The 18278-nt window shown below is 42.9% G+C and overlaps 1 long non-coding RNA gene across 1 annotated transcript; it reads right to left on the bottom strand.

Moving 5' to 3' along the window:
* Positions 1–13913: 13913 nt before the first annotated feature.
* LOC144467762 (uncharacterized) lies at positions 13914–17160 on the bottom strand. The gene is made up of 3 exons (XR_013493718.1): positions 17086–17160; positions 14325–14434; positions 13914–14250 (listed from the first exon to the last, which is right to left on the bottom strand). It is a non-coding gene; the product is annotated as an uncharacterized LOC144467762 (long non-coding RNA).
* Positions 17161–18278: the final 1118 nt, after the last annotated feature.

The following is an 18278-nucleotide window of genomic DNA, read 5'->3' as shown; positions in this document are numbered from 1 at the left end:
GAGGATGGCTCCGGCTTCGCGACTGCGCCCTTTCGGCTCTCTTCAACCCATTACGGTTCTCACCCGTTCGCGCTCACGGACATCGACGCACACCCTACCAGCTGCGACAGACCTTATCATACGGGGGCTTTGGTGTACGATGTAAGGCTAACACGCTGCCAACCGTGCGCTCGCGCTCCCCTATAATAACGTTTCCTCCCCTCCTCCTCCTCCTCCCTCCTCCTACCGCCCCTCTTTGTGTTGGTGCGCTGCTTCTTCCCTTGCCCGCCCTCCGATCGCAACTCTTTCTCTCTCTCTCTCTGTAGTCTGTCTCTCTCGCTCTCGCTTCAATCTCTTTCTTTCTCTACACTCTCTGCCCTTCTCTCAATCTCTCTCCGTTACTCTCTAGTTCTCCATTCTGTCTCTCTGTCACTCTTTCGCAATCTCTGTCTCTGTTACTCTTTATCTTTCTCTTACTCTCTTACTCTCTATTCTGTCTCTGTCTCTCAATCTCTCTTCCTAACTATCTTTCTATTCTGTCTTTTACTCTCTGTCTCTCTCAATCTCTCTCTTACTGTCTATTCTGTCTCTGTCTCTCAATCTCTCTTACTCTTTATCTCTCTATTCTTTCTCTCCATCTACCTCTGTTCTGTCTCTCTCTCTCTCTCTCAACCTCTCTCTTATTCTCCATCTCTCTTTTATTCTCTATCTCTCTTATTCTCCATCTCTCTTTTATTCTCTATCTCTCTTATTCTCCATCTCTTTCTCTCATTCTCCATCCCTCTCCGTACACCACCATGGCTCGCCCCGTCTCCGTCGCGCGGCGCCCCTCCCCGCCCCCGGATCCGACACACACCACCCACCGATTCCCCAGCCTACCGCTTCAGACCGTGGCCGTATTCCCCTCAGCCGCAACACGTAGTCTTGCAGCTACTCTCGCCCTGCCTCCGCGTACATCCCGTCCCCCCCTTCGCCCCCCTTCACCCCCCGTGATACATCATCGTATCGCTTTATGTCTCGCGTAACGTTTTATTAACCAGAAATCAAGTGCGCCTCGTTTCATCTTATACACCGCCCCGCGCGCGCGCTCGCGAGCACTGCCGCCACCGTGCCACTGCTACTACCTACCTACCTACCTACCGGCATTGGTTCGCCAAACGCTGTGTTTCCGCCCCGCCACCGTCGTCGCCGTAGTCTCGTCAACCCGTTGACAATCTCTACTACCCGTGGCACAACCTGATCGATTTCAGCAATCTAAATGTTGAAAAATGATGCTCGACGGGCGTCGACTTCTCCCGTTCGCCGGGGCAATGCTGATTAACCGGAGAACTCGATTTATAACGGGATAACGTTGTTGTGGGTTGAAGGCGATGGAGGGCGGTGGGGAGGGAGGGAGGGAGTTTTTGGGAATATTGCCAGGTGGGATGGTTCGATGGTTTGGGGAACGGTAGGTGGGGTTAGGTTTGGCTTTAGGATGTTTTTAGGACGTCTTTAGGATGTCTTCAAGACATCTTTAGGATGTCTTCAGGACGTCTTTAGTATGTCTTCAGGACGTCTTCAGAATGTCTTCAAGATGCCCGGAATTTCTTAAGAATGGTCTGTGAATAGTCTGTGAACGGTATTAAAACCGTAAATAATAAAAATATAAAATATAAAAATATCTCGCCATCAAAAGGCTATATAAATAGTCCTTGAAACACCCCAACTTAGACGTCCCTTTAACGTCTTAAAGACGTCCGTTTCAGGTCGTAAGAGATTCTAACCTGAAATAATTATAAAACGACCGTCTTTAACACATCTAATGCTTATTAGACAATCTCCTCAAGACCTCCATAATTCCATAATTAATAAAATCCCTCGAATTGTCTACCGACAATTGTCTACCAAGCTTTCCTCAGCTTTCAAGCGTTCAATCCCCTTAACCTCAAAATCACCGAGCAGCTAAACAGAGGCCCCGATCGTCGCGCCGTTCGGAACGCACCTAATCAAGCCGGCCGTGGTCGTTGAAGTGTTCGCCGAAGAACCGTCGAGAAGAATTCCGTAAGAAAAGCATCGGCGTCCGAGCCGGATTTCTAGGTGGAATCCCGGAGTCCTTGCTCCGCTGCGACGGTTGCCACACTGTCTCCGACGGGGGGGTCGGTTCGATTAACGAGCTGGCTCGTGAACGACATTTCAGAAGAAGCCGAGGGGATCTTAGCCCCGGGTAATTGACTCTTCGGCCGGGAAAGGGGCGGGATTGATGGGGACGGGGACGATGTTAAACGAGCGAGCGCGTGTTCTGATCGCCGCGTCGCGGCTGAGAACACCTGCTGGGAGGAGGGTGGAGGGAGGAGGAGGAGGAGGGCGGAGGAGGAGAGAGGCCCCTTCGGGCTGACACTTCGCGGCGAGGGGGAGTGACAGGCCGTGGAGAGAGAGACCTGTATCCAGCAGGACTTTTCCAGTTTCGTTGACCGGGGAACCGGCGTGGCCGACCGATGCTCGGCTACCGATTGATATCTCCTCTGTCTTATTGTTTCCGTACCTGGTGATTGATGTCTGGTCGCGGACGGGGAACAGGACGACGAGGCGCAGCGTCCCGACGTTGAGAACGCTTTAGTCGTTTGTCGAAAATGGTCGTCGCGGTGACGTCTGGAAAATTGGTGGAATATAGGGGTTGGCTGCCTTAATTCTACGATACAAATTTAAATAAATTAATGTGTTTGAGGCTGGGTTTAGGGACTATTAAACGCAGGTCGTTTATGTTAGTTTGTATACGGTGGGGAGCAAAATTGTACTTCATCAGTAACATAATATACACTTTGAAAATTTTCCTTAAATTTCACATTAATACAAAACAAATATCCTCTATTTTTATCAAAACCACAGTATCTCCGCCTCTACTAATACATCAACAATTTAAAGAGCAAACCGTCGAAGAAGCATCGATTCGCGGGCGATTAATAAGCTCTCAACAGTCCCATCCTTAATTTATGAAAATTCCCCATAGCTCGCCCGCTTATTCGAGCCCCCAAACAGAGAACAGGTGCGATTTAAAGCAGGAGAATATTATTCGATCGATTGAAGAAAAGCGATACACATAAACTATTCCCGAGCCGCCGGGATGATTAATGGCCGAACAGCACGTAAAATAGAACGAAACGCAGAAAACGATGATTTTTATTCCGCATCAAGATCCCCCGGTCTAACTTCCATTTAATGGACGTTTATTTCTGTATCTTGCCGCTGCAATTATGTTTCGCTTACGGTATGACAAATCGGGAACCGGGAGGTAATATCATCCCTTTTCCCAGCGAAGCGGCCATGTTGGTCGCACGAACGAGAGACAATATGGAAAATAAATATCCGATCGAAATATCGCGGATCGCGTCGAAGTCGATCGTCGCGAAGAATTCACAAGGTTCCATAATGATTTGTCGAGGTTATGTCAAGGCGTTAGGAGGGAAATGGAGACGCAGTTCTATGGGTGATTTGTTTCACGATTCGCTTTTTAACCAGATTTCGAACAATTTTTTCAGCGCGGCGACTCAAAGACATTTTCACGGGATCGCACGATATACGACGATTTTGATATTTTCGAGTCGCGAAGAATCCTCCCAATTCCATAATGATTTGCCGACGTGTTACGGGGGAAACCGATTCGCCGGTAAAACACGAATTCGTGCTGGCGAACCTGAAAGCTGTTGCCGGTGTCGAAGTTTCGAACTCCGAAGTCGTAGCTAGGCAGCCAGCACGCGGTAATCTACCGTGCAATCATAACTCGATTGAAGTAGAATAACTGACCGTGCATTTCGTTTCGCAAAAATTCCACTCGACGTACTTCCACGTGCGATTTGTTTCGCGATTCGCTTTCTGTGCAGTTCCGAAGAGATTTTTTCGGCACTGCGATCTCGATATTTTCTAGTCGCCATAAATTCTCCATATTCCATAATAATTGACCGACGTGTTACGGGGTAAACGGTGACACAGTTCCACGTGCGATTTGTTTCGCGATTCACTTTCTACCCTCTTACAAAGATTTTTTTCGGCGCTGCGATCTCGATAATTTTGCGCGATGTTCACCGATCTCCGAAATTTTTACACGACGTTCGCCGATCTCCGATATTTTTACGCGACGTTCGACGATCTCCGATATTTTGGCGACGGGGCGCCGCCGGTTTCCAGAATTCGTGAAGTTCGAGGCTCGCCGATCCGATTGGCACGGAATCCGGAAAGTTACGCGATTAGAATCGACCCGCGAGCCGGTTTTGAAAATTGATATTGCGGCCCCGGCGTAAGTTCCAGTCTCGGCCGTCTAAGACACCGCCGCCGCCGACACCGCCCTGTGGCACGGATGCTGATGGAAATAGGGCACCGGGGCGCCGCCCGTGGATTTCTGGGGCGGATTCCTGAATTTTCCATGCGTCCTGAACAAGCTCGCCTGCATAAAGCATAGAGGTATGTAACGCATGGACGTCGCGTGCCTCCTTAATTTGAGAAACGGTCCCGCAATCCCATAATCCCACGTCGGAAATAGCGACGCTCGGATTTATAATATATCAATCGGTGTTTAGCGTCGCGGACGCCTCGGGCTGCGGCGAAATTAAGGGTTTAATGGCGATTCTGCGAACGATAATCGGTTGAATGGAAATAACTAATTATAGGAGTGATAAATTATTTATAGGAATTCGTTACGAACCCTTGAATTTGTTAAAAGAATTTTATTTGTCCCCTGTTTTCATCTATTCACGAGGGAACTTTTTAAATTAATTATTTATAAATATTTCAAATTAATTGTTACTTCATTTCTGAATTGTTGGATTATCAAGACTGCGAGAAAATTAAGGATACACAGTCACTTCTCTAAACAATAACAATCTCACTCGGAATAACTAATTATAAGAGCATTCAATTTTTTATATTTTGTCGCGATCCCTAGACTTTGTTAAAATTATTAAAAGAACAAATAGAACCTTATCCATCCCCTGTTCTTCTCCAGTCACGAAGAAACTTTTTAAACTATTTACCATTTGCAAATTGTTGAGATTATCAAAGCACTAAATTATATATTATAATAAAAATAGTAAGGTTATGTTTAGATACACGCGCAGTTTAGATACAGTCTCGTCATTATTGCAAAGCGATTTAATAACTGAACAACAGACCTTTATATAAATTAGTAATTTATAAATAAGTAATTTTATATAACGAACGTTATTCTATAAAATTATTCAATTGATAAATTTCACTGTTAACCTTTCGAAAAGTTATTAACAAAATTTTTAGCGTGACCATTCCAGCGTCGACCTATTTAAGAAGGGGAACGGCGAACGCGCGCGCCAGCAATCGTTTCCAAAATAATGCAATTTTGCAATGCGTGACGTTCGCGCTGCAATCTGATTGGCATTCTCGATACTTTGATTAAACAGTGGGTCGTCCACCAGCTGCAGCTCGATTGGCCCCGGATAACATTACCTTAGCCGGATACTGTCTGAATACGAATCAGACGCGGCGAGTTCTACAATAAATTTACAAAGTCGTGCGGCGTCTCTACGGTATAATTGCGAACGACTGAATGAGATACGAAATTATCGAAACTATTCTATTATTCTATTATTCTATTATTCTATTATTCTATTCTATATTCGTTGTTCTATTAATTGAGGGGTTGTGTGGAATAAAACACTCGCGTAGCGTAAAACTTAAAAAAATAATTATATTTAGAGAAATCAATAATTCCTCTATCTTCCTCTAATAATTAATTATTAGAATTAAATTATCAAATAATATTAACCCTTTGCACTCGAAGTAATTTTAAGCTTGGATCCAAAACCCTAATCGAAATTCCGTACTTTGAATATAGAAATTTTCACAAAATACAGAAATTCGTCGTTCTGCACTATTAATAGTAATAATTCATTAATTAATTGAAATTCAGTTGTCTTTTGTTCGACGAACAAAGTTATTCCAAATTCTGCAGACGAACCGACGACAATTCGTTCGACGAAATCTCGCTGAAATTTTACTGTTACATGGTTGGAGGAGGTGGAGGAGGAGGGGGGAAATGCGCTTCGCATCCAGCATTATGTAAGAGGATATTCTTAAAGATGTAATATCTGGACTCGCAAAGAAGTTACGGCGAATGTAATGAAGTTTCAGGTTCGTAAAGGATGCTTATAAGTGAGATATCATTTTATCAGCACACGACGGAATTACGAGAGGAATTCTCCGCGGAATGAGCGCGAGACTTCGATCATAGCGAAACGTTCAAACGGAGAAACGTGTTTACAGGAATTTATGGGTGAGATTTTATATTTTCACAGAAATTTTCATAGAGAAAAAATTGTTTGCGTTAAGTGCGATATATGGACGGTGCATAGATTGTTCTTACTTTAATTGTTAATTGTTTTAACTGTTTTATTTGGCTGTTAATAATGCAGTGGTATTTGTAAATTAAAATGCCTAAACATTGCCATAATATTTCATACAATTTTTGTCATAAATATATAAAATTCTCAGTCCGACGAAATATAATTATTGCACATTAACATTGAAATTATTATCTGAACAGAAATATCTAATATTTCTCGGTGCTTTAGATCTCTGTTTCATAAAAATCTGAGAAGCAATCACCCCCTCCACCAAAATATTCTAATATTTTCAAGATTCACCATTCCCCCAAGTTCATTATTTTTACCACCCCCGCATCTGGCTACCCACGCAGTTGTTGTTACTTGACTTATTTATGCATTCATTTATAAGCAGGTACTCGAAGTTTGAGTAGAGACCGAGGGTGCTCGATAATTAAGGGATGGCGCGTTCATTATTGAAAATGAACGGAACGCGAACTACAGAAAACATAACGCGGATGAATAATTAATTCTAGTTTAGAACTGTTCTCGAGATTAAAGTAGATTCGTTAACAAATGAATGGATTCGTCACAGTGTTGTTTATTCGCAATGTGAGGGGCACGGGGGGTAGTATGGAGGTGAGAAGCGTTACCGAGAAATTGTTATATTATTATTATTGTTATGTTATAGTCTATATTATAGTATTGTTATATTGTTATAGTCTATAATATGTTATTACTGTATTACAGACTATATTATGTTATTATTATATTATATTCTATATCACGTCACTATTATTCTACTAAAGCCACGATCAAATTAAACACATTCACCGAAAACCAATCGCCATCCTCGCCAGTGAAAAGTACTAAAACTACCCCGCGAACAACACGTGACACCGAGACTTCAATCAAAGCAGCACAATCGCCGCCGGTCTCCTTTTTCTATCAGCCTCGCACACACACACACACACACACACGGGTGCCGATCTTTCAACAAATCGCCAAGAAACGTTTTTCGAACTCCGCGGGACGACGTCAAACTCGATAACAGTAGCAGCGAACAAAGTTCCGCAGCGTCAAAGGGGTTGGCTTCGCTTCGCGGCAGGATAGATTTCCTAGTGGAACTCGCTTCCACGAAGTCGCAACGTTTCCAGAGGCCCGATGGTAATCCCGTGGTCGAAAATTCGCCGGCCCTTCAATTCCGTGAGAGAGAGAGAGAGAGAGGGAAAAGGGGGTGGTGGTGGTAGAGCTCGCAAAATTTTATGAAAATCACCGTATGGAAAGCGAAGAGTCGCATAGTCCCGATTAGATCGCATAAACACGATTATATCGCGGCGGTCGAAGGCGCGCGCGGTCCTGCTGCCCTCGCGAAATAGGATTCCGAGAAAATATAGATTAACGGTGGGAACGGAGGGGCGGTGGCGGAGGGTGCAACGGTAGAGGGGCGGCGGCGGAGTCGCGGCGAAAAGGTTCGCAAAAATGAGCACTCTCGCCCTGTACATGTAACCGCAATCGAATCGAACCCGCTGATAGAATTTCAGTCGGCGGCGTCTAGCCGGGCGGTGGTGCTGCCGTTGAAGTGCTGCTGGAAATTCTCTTAAGATTAAACCGCCGCGCGGCGCGCGGACACACAAGCGGACGCGCGCGCGCGAGCGAGCGAGCTGGCGAGCACCGGCACCGACCTGCCACTCCGTTGACCTTAATACAGAATTTTCCTCGGTCAAAGAATTTTCTCGCCCGTAACGAACTGGCCGGCGTTTGTTATGGCGCTCGGTAAAACGGCCGGGATGCGTGCACGCGCAAACAAGCACGCAATAGCGTAAGAGAGTAAGAGAGACGGAGAGGGGTCGGTGGGCGGACCGAGGGTCGGTGAGAGAGGCTGAGATAGAGAGAAAGACGGGCGAAGAGACGGAGAGCAGGGAGGAAGACGGAGACAGGGAGGAAGATGGGGAGACAGAGAGAAAGGTAGAGAGGAGGGCAGAGTGACAGAGAGGAAGACAGCGTGACAGAGGCAAAAACAGAGTAACACAGGCACACAGAGGAGAAGAGTGATCATTTGACAAGTTGTAAGTGATCAATTGATCAGTGATCAAATGAACAGTGATCAGTTGACCACTGATCAGTGATCAGTTAACCAGTGCTCAGTCATCAGTTGACCAATGGTCAGTGAACAATTCACCAGTGATCAGTGATCAGTGATCGGTTGACCAGTGCTTAGAGGTCAGTGATCAGTGGTCAGTGATCAATTAACTAGAGATTAGTGGTCAGTGATCAGTGATCAGTGGTCAGTGGTCAATTAACTAGAGATTAAAGGTCAGTGATCAGTGGTCATCGGTCAGTGGTCAATTGACCAGTGGTCAGTGGAGAATTGACAGAGTGACAGAGGGGAGGACAGAGTGACAGAGAGGAAGAACAGTGACATAGAAAGACAGAGTGACAGAGACAAAGACAGGGAAAGACATAGAGACAGAGAGGAAGACAGAGACACACTGAGGAAGACAGAGTAACATAGGCAGTCCGAGAGTAAAGCAGAGAGGGAGGGAGGAAAACAGAGAGACAGAGAGAAACACAGAGAACAACAGAGAAGGATAGAAAGTGAGGGAGAAAGAGAGATGATGTCGTAGATTGTGGCTAGAAAATAAACACCGGGGGTGTACGGTTCTATGCGACTAACCGACAGTTATACACCTGCGACTACGGAGAGAGGGAGAGAGTGAGAGAGAGAGAGATCCCGGCCACCTCGAGAACTCTCCACACACCGAGACGATATTTACACGATTCTGCTGACACTCCGTTCAACCGTGAGCACCGCTGAAATATGAAACGAGAAACAAACGGCTGGACGGGGAAACTAGACCCCAACGAAAGAGGAATCTCCGGGAAAACTTTCGCGGAGTTGCTCCGCCGGATACGACGATGATACTACCCCCCCGGTTTGAAGTATGTGGCGGACTGATCAAATGAAATTTTAATCCTTTATCACTTTGCGGTCCCGCGAGGCGACAGGTTACGAAATATGGAACGGCTGCGGAGGAATTTTCTTCTTTTCGAGAAGCGGAAAGGGCGGAGGCTTAACCTTTCGCTGACGGTACAGTCTTAACTGGAAATCTGAAATATTTTTTGAGGTTTATGGTGTTTCTATTTTATAGAGGTTGGGGCATATAATTATGGGATTGCAATTAACAGCTTTTAATAGTTTTTTAAAATTAGAGGAGCAGCAATTGAGGATTTAAAAATATTGTTATATTCAATTTGTTTCCATCGTCCATCCTTTCATCCAAATATTCTAATGATATTCACAAAATAATTTTCACATCTTGACATAACCTTATATTTTACGAGTTTTACAAATATCTCCTACACGATTCAATTCTGCATAATTTATTTCCCGCGATGGTTCCGAGATGTCTGAAAATGATTTTCCTAAAAATATTTGACGAGTATTGCGCTTCTTATTTGCCGATACGCGTGTCGGGGGAGGGGGGGGGGGGGATGAAAACAATTCCCGAGATTGGGGGTGGGAAATAGATTTGGCTGAATGTCTTGGGAAATACTCGTGCCGCGAGAACGATCCGCGTCGAATCTTTTCATTGAATATTGAACTAATAATAATTCGAATTCCACCGAAATATACTACAAAATTTTACCTCTTTGTTCGATTGTATAATTATTTTGCAACACGAGAGAATTTAAATTGCAATGATTCGTCTCGTTGTTTTAATCTAGATTATATATACAGTGTTTATATTTTTCCAAAAAAGAAATTAAGAATAGAACGCTTTGCTACGTCGTTCGAGAAATAACATTTCGAGCGAACCAAATATAAAATGTGCTTCGAGACGATGGAAGAAAATGAATCGTTTTCTTACGTTTCAGTAACCGACGGGGATAGAGAAACATTCTCTTGGTATTCTTTGGTTTAAAGACGCAGCAGCGGAGCGATTTAAACTTTTGCTCGATTTATCGAAACGTTAAATGCTTTCATTCATTTATGCACTTTGTTTACTTCGAGATAATTGCAGCATTCTTCATTACAGACGCAACTATTAACCTCATAAGTAAATAATCATAAACATAACCTCGTAAGCAATTAATTCCTCGCAGTATAATTTAATCGCGTCCAAATCAAATATTTCAATACACCATTTCATTTCACATATTTTTTAATTTTTCATCAAACAAAAAATAACTGTTACTTAATCAACATTTTGCTGTCGTGTTATGTTTATACATAGGTGTCAAGAAGAAAATTAATTAATACTTTCTTAAAGTTTACATATAGATAATAAAATAATATATTTCAATTTTATATAAAATTAAAAAACATTGAAGAAATAAATAAATAACTTTGATGGCTCAGAGTAGACATATAGCTGTAAAGGGTTACAGCAGAAACCGGAAATTTCAGACCAGATTCTTGAACTCCGCGAACCACTTAAGGGGTTATTAATAATTTCGTCACGATCGTAAAACAATTAAGCACCGTCGTACGAATAGTTTAAATAAAACAATCGCCTTACACAGAGAGACACGTATACCGAGACAAGATCAACTACGAAGATCCATCGAGACGGTGTCCATACAGTGCGCTTCACCTCGACGTCATACTTCATCCGTTGTTAATTCGATTTCCCCGTTGACGCGGCCAAATGTCCCGACAACGTTGTCAGTCACCGGTGTTTCTAATTATTTTCCGCTGCGACCAGTTTCTATTCCCGGGGCGGGGGTAGCAGCGCGCCGGGCAACGAGGAAAGGAATCAGCGTTAAACGCGCGAATTCCTGGTGGAATTGCAGCGAACTGAATCGGGTCCTCCTTATAGAACCGGCCAAACCATGTAGAAATCAAAGTCACTTGACGTGAGATCGGAGGAATTTCATTTGCTAGATTCTGTGTGCCCGGGGAAACCTTTCGGCCCGATTAACTCGAACGACAGTCGGGGACGCCGGTACAACTTTGTAATGGCTCGACCGTGCGTTTTCGAGCTATCAATTCTTCGTCTTGTAACGGGCTCCTCTCAACTATATCACCCTACCGGCGAAAAGATGGTGGCCAACTATACCGAGACAATTACGGCTCGCAACGGTTTCGTCCCGCAGATCTATGTACGGTAGCGGATCGATCACTATACTCCATTGTGTTCGACGACTTAGGAATTCTTTTCTGACATAGTTTCGGCATTTTTGGCGCTCCTGTAATCTTGTAATGGTTTCCGGAAAATACGGTGAAAAGTACTTCTGACAAAAGTTAATCAACTGTTAGATAGATATATTTATATAATATAAGTATATTATACACAATACATAGGGAACATGATATAAATGTATAAATATATGAATGTACAATATTATAAAACTATAGATGTATAAATGTAATATATAAACATTTAATATAGCAAAGGACAGTCGAGCAGTAGTCAGTGATCAATTTTCCTGTGGTCAGTGGTCATTTGACCAGTTGTAAGTGGTAAATTGATCAGTGATCAGTGGTCAGTGATCAATTGATTAGTGGTCAGTGATCAGTGACCAGCTGACCATTTCTCACTGTACAGTTAACCACTTTTCAAAAACCATCGATCAATCAACAAAGCATCACTGCTTCAAATCCCTTCACCCCAAATCGACCCACTCTAAACTAAAACAACGTTAAACAAAACCATTCATTGACTCCGCGCCCGTATTATATAAATTCCGCAATATAATATCTCATTCCGCGGGATGATTTATCGCGAAAATAAAACGTACGACAGAGATAGGGAGCCTCGGCTATGAATCATAGATACTTAAAACCGCTGCGAAGATTACGAAGAGTGTAATCCATAATAGCTTGTCCTCTATAATATTCATTCTTGAGTAAAGATAAAAAAAAAAGAAATATTTTCCACCCTTATTCACAATGGACGACAGTCTAATCCACCTCCCTCCCCGCTCGGTGTCATGATTTATTTCGTGACCAGACTCGCAAGGGTCCCCTTATTATTAATAACTCCCCATAATGTTGCCCTTTAATCGATGCGAGCCGTGGCGCACACTCGTACCTACAAATTCGACGGTAAATTACAGTTGTGTGTGTCCCAATGAATATTGCAAAGTCTACGTTCGATGACTATGGATAAGACGTTCGATAACTATGGATAAGACGTACAATAATTATAGATAAAATGTTCGATAACGATAGATAAGATGTTCGAAAATTTCAATCCTGTTCGACAGCTTTTCGAGCAGTGAATTACATGGTCGAGGGGGGTAGGGTGTGACAATGAATTATGTTCAGGTGAAGGGTTGACAATTTCCCTCGCCGCTTCGGGGACACGTCAGCGGTGAATCATTGAGATCGTCATTAGACTAATTGCGTGTTTGCGCGGCGGAAGTATCATCGTGACGGTAATAACAGCTTGAAATTGTTTTGTCATTGAAGAGCCGGTTGAAGAAATTAATGCGAATTAATGAGGCACCGCGGATCGTGTCCGATCGAGAGGCCACGGAGATGCGTCGGAAGAAGAGTGCATTTACAGGACGCGGTTTCACTCGGTTTCAATCATCGGCGATGGTAAACCCGTTTTAAATGTTCCGCGCGATGCCAATTCGAGCGAGAAATATCAATAAACCGGTTACAAGTAGCACTCGAAGAGTTTCAAGGAAACAGCGCAAGCTAAAACCCGAGGATTAAATGATCGACGGTTTAGCGTGGCGGTGGATTATGAATTAAGCTCGTTTCTCACTCGTTGTTGATTGTTCAACCGGTCTGATAATATAAGTTGTTTATATTATCAGACTGAATTATGCAACTCATTGTGCATTTGTTAGTATATATTATGAGTAGTTAACCAGTGGTCACTGATCAGTGATCAGTTCTCCAGTGGTCACTAACCAGTGATCAGTTAACCAATGGTCAGTAATCAGTGATGAGTAAGCTAGTTGTCAAATAATTAAAGAATCAAAATCCTTTATTTAATTTCATCCAAGCTCATTTTCATATAGAATAAAAATATTTAAAATATTTAAAATATTTAAAAATACCATTGCACTATTTTCAACTCATTAATATAATTAAAAAACAAAATCAATATCTATGCATTTCATATATCTCGTAACTAATGCAAAAGATTCTTATTTTACATAAATATCCGATAAAATATCAATCGTAAAATTCAGTGATTTTATTTTTGGAAGAATATTTATTCTTTCGGCGTTTACCTAGTTTTTAGAAAGGTAAAATAAATTGTTTGTTTAAACTGCAGTAGATGTTTTTTGCAAAAGCTATTACAGTTGATTTTTTTCTATTGTCGGTGGCAGCTTGTCGGAATTAATAACAAAGCAGCCAGAAAAAAATCGCCGACCGCGTACTTCTAACAATTATTGAGTGCCTTATAAAAAAGCACATATTGGGCTTCCTGAGTGATCCTACCTATGCTAAGGGATGAATAATGCATCAGTTGTGTTTGGCTCGCTATGGTGGCCTCGCGTACAACGGGATATGTGCACCGGGGACAGTCGGTGCAGCAGCTTTTGCGCAGCGAAACAGTGGAAAGAATAATTGCAAAGTCGATGCTCCGATAAGTATTTCCATAACATTGATAGAAAATTGTTATAATACAATATTGAATAGTAATATTAAAAATTCCCTTTATTATAATATATACATATATACATTTTTGTCTGTTAATATTGCTATAAGCCTTTTAGATATGATAAATTACACACATTTTATTTTTACACACACGCACGTCGCAGTATACCACGGCAATTCTAGTTACAATAATATAGAAAAGTGTCGTCTGTTATAAAAAAATGAAGATAAAACTTTAGCTACCAATAGTATGGCAAGTAGCCTGAGAACGATGATTTCCCAGGAACTAAGATGGTTGCTCATTGAGATTGGTATTGTATGATCCAAATTATTATTCTTATCGCGCTGAAAAGTTGCATACGACATATCGAAAAACTGTAGAAAAATATAGGAAAAATATAAAGAATTAGAATAAATTTCAATTTATTATTGACTTACAAAGCACTTACCATAAGAAGACGATGAAAGAAACAGTGGAGAATCAAATTACAAATAAAAGTCATATTAAGATGATATTTTCATGAGGACTATGTCTTCTATGGCGTTGAACCCTGGGATCCTATAACAATTCGATAAACAAATATATTAAGTGAAATGAATAAAGTATAGTTAATGTTTAAGCGATTATTAAATTTTATATTAGTTCGCGAAGAAAAATACGGAGACATTAAAACGAACAGAACACGTGGCTTCTGATTTCAGTAGAATAATCCACTATGGTCAGACAAGCGCCTTTAGCTGCTGTGTTCAGTGTTCGTCACTTATCTATTTATTATAAGTGCGTGGTATATACGCGTTATTTTATTATTACAGACTCAATGATGATAAAATTTACTATCATTGCCTCATTATTAAATATTTGTGCTATTTATATAAAACTCTATATTGCTACTACATTCAAATTACAATTTTAATGTTAATTATTATTCGAATTCTAGCTTCTTTCGACTGCACTTTGGATTTCTATGCATTTAAAATTACACTGTAGTTCCTTATACGAAATAGAAATGTTTTACATTCATTTTAAAGAGATAAAAATTTATTTACTTTCTTCCATGGTCTCAAAATAAATGAAGAATATATTACAATATTAATAATTCCTTCTGTTTTTAACAGATACTTTTAGACACTAAAAAATCATTTAAAAGACTTCAATACTATTTACAAAGCAAACAAATCTGCAACATCCAATACTCTATTACACTAAATCCACCCGGTATATATAACAAATACTACGCTGTACAAAGGACAACTATACTGTTCTCGATCTCCAATCTCTTCAACGTTTCCTACAATTTCCGTGCGAAACATTGTTCCCCCCTTCCCCTCGCCTTGAGAAAGATCTGTAACCTCCTATTAGCCGGCACTGCGTAACTCTCATTTCCTCGCGGGCATCGCACGGCACCGAAGACAACGGGAGGGGCGCGGGCGTGCGATAAATAGAGCAAACGCATCCCTCGCCGGGGACCAGGTCGAAATTAATATCCCGCGATCTTTATTCATTTCCCGGGCCCCCGTTTGTCTCGCCGGTCGGCTTTCCCGGAACGCGGGACCCGCGGTCCTTATTTATGCGAATATTATTACACGCCCGGTGGCCGGGATGCGGCGAACGCGCGGTATTTTCGACGCCGTGGATCCGATTCCGGATCTGAAAACTGTGCGACGAGCTTTAGAGAAAGCCTCTCCTTTTCCCCTCCTCTCCTCTTCTCTATCTATATGTATACGTATATATTTCTCTCTTTCTCTCTCTCTCTCTTTCTGTCACTTTTTGCATAGCCAAAAGGGTTTCTGTAATTAGGTTTGTTCTTTTTTTATGTGTGTATTTTTATAGTGTCTATATTTTGGCATATCTTTTTATTTTTCAAATTATCTTTATTTCTCCTGCCGTCTTTGTTTTTTAAATTGCTTTATTTTGTCATGCGTTCTCTTTCTTCTCATTTTTCCTGCTTTTTATGCTCCTTGCTCGAATCTTTTTTTGTGTTTCATTGCGCTTCTCTATTTTTATTTTCTCTTCTGTTAAAGTTTCTTTGTCCCTTATTGTGTTTTGGTTTTCTCATTCGTTTCCCCTTGCTCAAAGTTTATTTTCCACGCATTGTTTAATTTACATCTTTCTTCTTTTTATTCTTCGTCCCTCTCTCTCTCTTTCTTTCTCTCTCTCTCTTTTTCCTTCTCTTTCTATCTCTGTCACAATTCCTCTCCTCCGTCACTCTCCACCCTTCATCCTATCTCTAACACATCCCTTACTCAAATTTTCCCTTCCTCGCACCCTTCTCGCCTCCCCATTCACCCTTCGAGTCCGTTTACCTCTCACACCGCCCTTCCTCAATTTCTCCCATTTCCACCGTATCACCGAATTCCTCTTTCGCTCTCCCTTTGTCTCCCGCGCATCGCGCCACCGAATTTCCCTTCGCCCGTAGCCTGAGCGCCGCCTAGGGCCGCCCCTCGCCGCGCGTCGTAACTTGACATACCGCGCACGTATAATCTTTCCAGATTCGTTGATTCCTCGCCGCGGCGAGGTCGCGGGGGTTGAAACACGCCGAAACTGCGAGCAGCCCCGCAAATACTCGTCGCGCGTCGCGGCGCTATACGTGCCGCACGGGAGAGGCGCGCTGCATCGCGCGGTATTTGTCGCGCGTTTTGCGCCGCGTCCGCACGCGGCCCGCGACGGCGACGGCGTGCGTCGCGAACCGTTGCCCGGAATTAACCCTTCGCACTCGAAGCGATTTTAACTATTCGCACTCGAAGCGATTTTAACTATTCGCACTCGAAGCGATTTTAACCCTTCGCACTCGAAGCGATTTCAAATGTAAATCAGAAATAATTTTTCTGTTTCCTAGTATTTCCATTCCATGCAACAAAATGTACTTTTATGCATACAAAATTGATTCCTGTGACTCCTACCAACAGTTTCACTACTTAACAATTTTTTCACTCGAAACTTTGTTTCTATAAAAATTATCTTAGGATACGATAGAAGAATTTCAGTGGTGCCTCACAGTCACCATTCGAGCGCAAAGGGTTAAAAATATAAATATACTTGTTACATTAGAGCAACGATCGTTTCATTCAGCACAGTTTATATTCAAAACCAAGAGAAACGTATCCACAGAAATCACGCGCACCATATTTCTGTCGCGAGTTTCCGTACACTGACAGTAGTGCTTCGACGGACGACAACTGCCGAAAGGGTTAATGCCGATTGATACGTACCGGGCGTGCGTGCGTCCGCGCCGGAAACACATCCGATTCCCACGAGAGACACCGCGGCCGGCCGCCTCGCCGCTTAAGAATAAGCGCGGAGCGACGAGCCAACCAACGCTCTCCCCTCACCCCCACCCCCACCCCTTCGCCCGATTGATACAGAACGCCGATAGGTAAATGCTAATGGCACCGGCATGGACGACGCAGATACGGATAATCAGAGAAGCAACTAAGATGATTACAGCCCATTGTCGTATTATGCAACGCGCTCGCGCGCGCGCGCGCACGTGCGAACGCGTTGCTGATGAATCACCATTAACCGGTGAACGCCGAGCGGGATCCTCATCCCTATAGTTAATGCCCGCGGATCCTCGCGTGGAACAGCCCCCGGATCCGGGTGCCGCCGCCGCTGCCGTGCGCGGTTTAAGCGGCGCCAGCCCGCGCGAAAACGTACAGCGCCCCCGGGATTTCGGTGTTTCATTGAGTAAATGGGCTGTCGAGGCCACCGACGATTCCGCGGCCCGGGGTTCCCGCTCTAATGCGATTCGGTCCGCCGGATTTCGCCCGACCGAACTTTGACTAACATATCGCAAAAGATCCCCGATCGTAATCCAACTTACTACGCGCGAACTAATCGCTCCGCCGCGGTTTAACCAATTAGCGAGGCGGGCCACGGCTCGCGTTGTAAATCATCGAGTTGTCGCTCGAGCGCTGGCTTAAGGTTTCTGTTTTCATTGGAGAATTAGCGGTCTCGGTGATAGAGGTGCCGGGCAAACCGCGCGATGAATTTGTAATATGTTGAGGGAGGTCGATTTGACGAGGTTTGACTACGTTTGGGGGCTCTTTATTCTGCAAATCGTCGGTTCGTTATGTTAACAAAATGTGCTCTTGATTAACAAATGAATGCTGATCGATTGATAACCAAGTTACTGTGGGAGTAGCTACGGTTTAAACAATCGATAGGGTTCTGTTATGTTATAAATCATCGAATTGCTACTAGAAATGCTAGTTTACGGTCCTCGTTTTCACGGAAAATTACTGGCACAAGTGCAGAGAAAACTGTTCGCAGAATAAATTAATAGAAATATTGAACAAGATTGGTTTGACGAGGTTTGACCATATTCGAAGGCTCTCTATGCTTTTCGATTTAGCAATAAAGTTTCCAACACTATAACAATTATTATTATTCATAACTATACATA

This window comes from Augochlora pura, chromosome 3 (assembly GCF_028453695.1).
Source record: "Augochlora pura isolate Apur16 chromosome 3, APUR_v2.2.1, whole genome shotgun sequence".
NCBI classification, from domain to species: Eukaryota; Metazoa; Arthropoda; class Insecta; order Hymenoptera; family Halictidae; genus Augochlora; species Augochlora pura.
The sequence above is the reverse complement of the archived record's forward strand: the minus strand, read 5'-3'. Positions and strand labels throughout refer to the sequence as shown.